Source organism: Suncus etruscus, chromosome 14 (genome assembly GCF_024139225.1).
Source record: "Suncus etruscus isolate mSunEtr1 chromosome 14, mSunEtr1.pri.cur, whole genome shotgun sequence".
NCBI lineage: Eukaryota > Metazoa > Chordata > Mammalia > Eulipotyphla > Soricidae > Suncus > Suncus etruscus.
In genome coordinates, this window is record NC_064861.1 from 53,850,834 (window position 1) to 53,857,062 (window position 6,229).

Below are 6,229 nucleotides of genomic sequence, written 5' to 3' on the forward strand. Positions count from 1 at the left end.
GGGGAGGGGAGGAGGGATATTTGGGTCATTGGTGATGGGAACGTTGCACTGGTGATGGGGGGGGAGTGTCATCTGATATGACTGAAACCCAACCACAATCATGTTTGTAACCAAAGTGTTTAAATTAAAGAAAACTCCTGAAAAAAATTTTAAACAAACTATTAACTTAAATATAGAACTATTTCTTTCACTTATTAAGTTTTTCAGATATAATTGTCTTGTTTTTGTTTTTTGTTTTGTTTTTGTGTACCAAACCCTATTGTGCTCAAGAGTTATTCCTGGATATGCACTCAAGAATTACATTTGGAGGTGCTTGGGTCGACAATAGGAGGTTCCTTGGATTGATCTTGGCTCAGTGTGTGCAAGGCAAAACATGCTACCTGCTGTACTATCGCTCAGGCCCCTAATTGACTTTTTTATTTTTGAAGTATACTTATATTTATTGAAACCCACAGTTTTCTTTAATACATGATGCTCTTATAACAAACTACTGTTTCCAGTTTACTGAAATAGCATGAGTACATAAAAACCTAGAAGGTATTTTAATTCAGACACTTTTCATAGTGTACTAGTGGACTCTGAAAGTACCTAATTCATCAGAGTTTGAGTCGTCTCTTACTATTTTTAAAACATTAAACACTGAAAAAAGTATTTTCTTTTTATAGTCACATTTAAAGTGGGTAGTCAACTAAAGTTTAAGATTGTAATTACTAGGAAAATCATCAACATATGTGTTGGAAGAAGAGGTGGGTGATGAGACATATGAATCTCGTGGAGAACTAAATTGGTGTGGACAGAGTCAGAGTATAGGATGAATTGCTTCCAGAAAATACCTTGTTACCCACAATCATGCAAAGTACTATGAACACTACACTGTGAATTTTAATAAGAAATAGAGAAAAGCAGTCAGAGAGCAGTGACTTTAAATGCAAGGAATTCTTGATACTAGTATTCTTCTCATCAGAAACTTTGAAGCCCTAAAACAGTGTTTGATATATTCAAAGTGCTAAAAGTAAAAGTAATAAAAAGTAAAACTGCTAACCAAGAATCTTATAACTTTCCTTCAAAAATGAAGGAAAATTTAAATAATAGATAAACAAAAATTCATGATATTGTTATCACCAGGCCTTTTATAAAAAATACACAAAGAACCCACAGATGGAATGAAAGGTCTTTAGGTACTGTAGGTTGAAGTCTTATGGAGAAATGAAGATTCAGCAAAAGTAAACATAGATAAATTTTAAACTTATTTAAACTTAAACAATTTAAAATTTTTAAATTTCATTTTAATTTTCTATGTGACATAAATATAATTTATAAAAATTATTTTAAAAGCTAGTATATATATATAATTTGGATTTATAACTTCAAATGGTATTTTCTACACAATTCAAAAGGTAACATTTACTTAAAAGAATTATTAACTTATGTTGCAAAGCACACAGTATATAAAGATAGAATTTGGTGCTATCACCGAAAAGACTGGAAGTGGAACTAGAAAGATGTATTTCTGTTTATTTATTAAAATGCTTTTAAACCTAAGCCTACATTAATTATAAACAGATTGTCATAACTTTTAATGTTTGGTATAATTCTATAGTAGCAACTACTTCACTACATAAAATGAACTAAACAAAACAATTATGTAAGAATTAATAATAAAGGCAGCCATAAAGAGAATAAAGAAAAGAGCAAATAATGGAATTAGGCCACTCATTTTAATAATTATTTTAAATCTAAATAAATTCAACTCTCCAATCAGAAGACATAGACAGGCAGAAGGATAAAATGTGGCCTTACAATACAGTCCACAGAGGCCTCACTTTAGATCCAAAATATAACTTAGATTGAAAGCAAAAGAATATTCTATGCAAATAATAACTGGAAAAGTTAGGATAACTATACTAATATTAGACAAAATTGTCTTTATATTTTAAAAATCATTATATTACATACATTACTATGTTTTGTATAATAATTCCTTTATTTAAGAACCATAGTTATGAAATTGGTTGTAGTTGGGTTTCAGTCATTGAATGTATACCACCTTTCACCAGTATCAATTTCCTGCCACCATTGTTCTCAGTTTCCTCCCTCACCCCCTGCCTGTTTTCAGACAAGCATTCTATTTCTCTCTCTCACTATCATTGTCATGGAAGTTGTTAGTGCAGGTATGTCTCTATTTGTGGTAAGCTTGATATTATGGGCTGGTCCTTCCAGCCCTCATCTTTATTGTCTCTGGGTATTATTACCATACTGTCTTTTATTTATCTTAAATCCCACAGGTGAGTTGAGATTATTCTGTGTTTATTTCTCTCTCTCTCTCTCTGACTCATTTCACTTAGAATAATAGTTTCTATGTCAGTCCATGTATAGGAAAATTTTATGATTTCATTTTTTCTAATAGTATTCCATTGTGTAGTATTCTAATAGTATTCAAATGTGTGGTATTCCATTTTGTAGATGTACCAGTTTCTTTAGCCACTCATCTGTTGTCCGGTACCTGTTGTCAGGTATCTGTGGTGTGAGATGATACCTCATTGTTGTATTGATTTGCATCTCCCTGATGATTGATGATATGGAGCAATTAATTTTGTGAATGTGTCTTGGTCATCTGTATTTCTTCTTTGAGGAAATGTTTGTTTATTTCTTTTTATTTTTAATGGGGTTAGATATTTTTTCTTACTAAGTTCTGTCAGTATCTTGTATATCTTATCTATGGGTATTGGGTGAATAGTTCCTTTTCAACCATTATGTGAGTGACCTTTGTACATTAGTTACTGGTTTTGTTGTTGTTTTTGAAATGTAGAAGCTTAATTTAATGTAGTCTCATTTGTTTATCTTTGCTTCCATTTATTTGGACAATGGTATTTCCTCCTTGAAATTTAGTCTCAATGTTGTGGAGTCTTTAGCCTATGTTTTATTCTATATATCTTATAATTTTAGTCTGATATCAAGGTCTTTAATACTTTTTGATTTGACCTTTGTGCATGGTGTTAGATAGAGGTCTGAGTTAAATTTTTTGCATGTGGCTGACCAGTTTTTCCAACATTACTTGTTGAAGAGGCTTTATTTGCTCCATTTTGCAGTTCTTGCCCCTTTATCAAAGATAACTTAATTGCATGTCTGGGGTGTCATTCTCTAAATAGCCACATCTATTCCATTGATCTGTGGAATTGATCATGGCATTGATCAATGCCATGCTGTTTTTATGACTATTGTTATGTAGTATATTTTAAAATTGTGGTAAGTGATGCCTCCCATCTTATTTTTCCTAAAGGTTGATTTAGCTATTCATAGGTGTTTATTTTTCCAAATGAATTTCAGTAGTGTTTGATCCACTTCTTTAGAGGGGTTGCATAAAATCTGTACAATGCTTTAGGGAGCATTTTCATTTTAATGATGTTAATCCTCCAATGAATAGTGCATATATCTCCATAATTCAATAATGTAAGAAAAATTATTTACATTTTAACTAGAGACCATCAAAACTGAAGAACAAAGAAATTGATAGAAGTGAATGAAGAATTATTTTAACAATGGTTGAGGGCATTTATCTTGGGCAGACATACTTATTGGTGCTCAAGAGTACTCCCAGCACAATGTTCAGGATTAACACCAATGCAGTGCTTGCTATCACTTCCCATATTACTTCAGGGATCATGGAATGGCAAGAATAAAATCTAACCTCCCAGTTGCAAAATAAACACTACAGTCCTATGTGTCATTTTCTTAGTCCAATATTTGGTGATATTTATATCAATTTTGAACAATGGAGATTACAAATGATTGCAAAAAAGATAAGTAAAAATTATAGACATCAATAGAATAAAATAGGCATATAAAGAAAAAATAGGCAGAATAAGGAATAGTCTACTACAAGAGCAGCATACATATTTCTCATAAACGCCATGTATATTTTCCAGAATTAAAAGCATATGAATCCACAAAATACCTCATTAATTATTTTTGGAGGGTGACAAAGATTTTTATTCAGCCTCACACCTCTGACACAGTGCTCAAGGCTTCAGGAAAATGTCTGATTTTGAGTCAAGTGAAGTCTGGGCTGAACTTCTCCACCTCAAGTTCTCTAATTTCTACTGTGCTTTTCAATGCTGCATGCAGGAAATGAGGTCACTTCTTGGAGGCTTCTTTCTAGGTTGCCAAGTCTACCTCTTTCTGAGGAGCCAGAAACATGGCTTATTTTTTTTGGAAAGAAGCCAGCTCTTCCTCACTGAAGTTAAAGCATCCTATTGCTCAAGGAACATGCAAAGCTGAATCTGAGGCGAACCATGGAGGCCAAGGGCATGTCCTATAGAACAAAGGCATCATCCTGGGCCTTGACAAGGGCTATCTCATACCCATGCTTCAAGATCACCTCCTTCTGAGTTTTGCACTCCCCTTCTCAATGCTTACTGCTGCCTCCAGAAAATAGGAGAGATCGGGTTGGTCAATTTTTATTTCAAATATTATGTCGGGCTTCCAAATTCTTGGTGGGCATAGGGATGCCTTTTTTGATGTCTTTGATCTTCTTGTTGAACTCTTGCAAAACTGGTTGGTAAACACAAATTGCTGACACAAAATGGGACTCAGAGGGGGCCCTGACATGGCCTGGCCCACCCACAAGATGGTCCAGACCACACTACTGACCTCCAGCATATTGAGTGCTCCAGATTAACTTCCACATGATGCAGAGTACCTGGATTTAGTTCATCTCGGGGTGACAGCAAAAGTGACTCTGGGTACTGACATCTTGGGTCCTCTCAATAATTTTTAAAAGATACCTTTAAAACTGTCTTTTATGTAACAACAGAAGTTAAAAATCAAAATCAGAAGTAAACTAGAAATTTCACTGACTTGTAGAAATTACATAACAGTCCTTACTAAGCAATAGTTCAAAGAAAAATAAAAAATGAGATTATATAAACCTAAATAACCAATTAACATGAAAAAACAAGCTACCAAAATATATGGGATGCAAAGAGAGGCAGTACACAAGGGGAGCATAATAGCTATAAAAGATTATAAGAAATATCTTAAATCAGTAGATGAACTTTCTGCCTCAAGAGATCAGGAAAAGGGGAAATAAACACAAAGGAAGTAGGAGAAAGGAAATAATAAAGATTTTTAAAATTAGGTGAGACTAGAAGCAAATATAGAGAAAGACACTGATATCTTTGAAAGAAAAATAAAAGAATTTAAGAATCATAAAAATTACTTAAATGATAGAGCATTTGCAAATGTGAATTTTGCTCTTAAGTTTGGAAGAAAACTATCTTGAATGCATCTGCTGTTTCCTTCCAGTAATATAACAGATATTCACACAAGACACAATTTTTTATTTAAGCTGAGAATAGTGCTTTTGTTTAGAATTAGCTGGTATTAGAAGTATGTCCCTTCTGGTGTCAACATGGTAAGATTTATCTATTGATCAAGTAGCATTCCAGAGGGGAAAGTTGTTTCCAGAGGCAGAAACTCTATTATACAAACTGTCACTCTCATGTTTTCCTGGAGCCAGGAGTAACCCAGCTGCTAATTAAACTGGGATGAATTAAGGTAAATTGAATCAGCTTGCACATCTGCTCCAGGTCTACAAATAGTACCATGAAACAGAGCAGAAACAACTCACTTGACAAGAGCTTTGTTCTACTTCCAAAGATTCCCAATACCTCAGTTTATGGAATCCTGAGGCAATAAAGAACACACGTGCTGGAGAACACTAACAGCCACCTTATACTTAGCTTGACACTAGAGAGAGCTGGGCAAAACAAGAATTCTGTGTTTATATAATTCCCAGATGGCTTTCAAAGTTATGTTGTTCTAAAAAAGCAAATTGTGCATATCTATAAAATTAGATCATTAGATTAGGATTGAACCAGTTGTCCCTAGAGACTTTAAAACATAGCTTAAAGTATTATTCTTTCATCTCTCTGTATGGTTATGTAAAATATGTAATGTGAGCATTTATATTGGACAATGCTTTATCATCTATTTTCTCTTCCTCCTTATTACAAGTGAAAAATATTTTCTATATAACACTACTCTTTTTTTACTTTTATGTTTTGCGAGGAGGTAGTGGTGAGAGTTCACAGCTGGCAGTGCTCAGGAGTTACTCCTGGCTCTGCACTCAGAAATTACTCTTGGTGGTGCTCCAGGGACCAAAAGGGATGCTGAATTTGAACCCAGGTAAAATTACAAACAAGGCAAGTGCCCTACGAGCTATACTATT

At 33.7% G+C, this 6,229-nt stretch overlaps 1 pseudogene; it reads right to left on the reverse strand.

Annotated features, from left to right (window-relative positions):
- Positions 1-4,134: 4,134 nt before the first annotated feature.
- LOC126028428 (39S ribosomal protein L11, mitochondrial-like) lies at positions 4,135-4,659 on the reverse strand (annotated as a pseudogene).
- Positions 4,660-6,229: the final 1,570 nt, after the last annotated feature.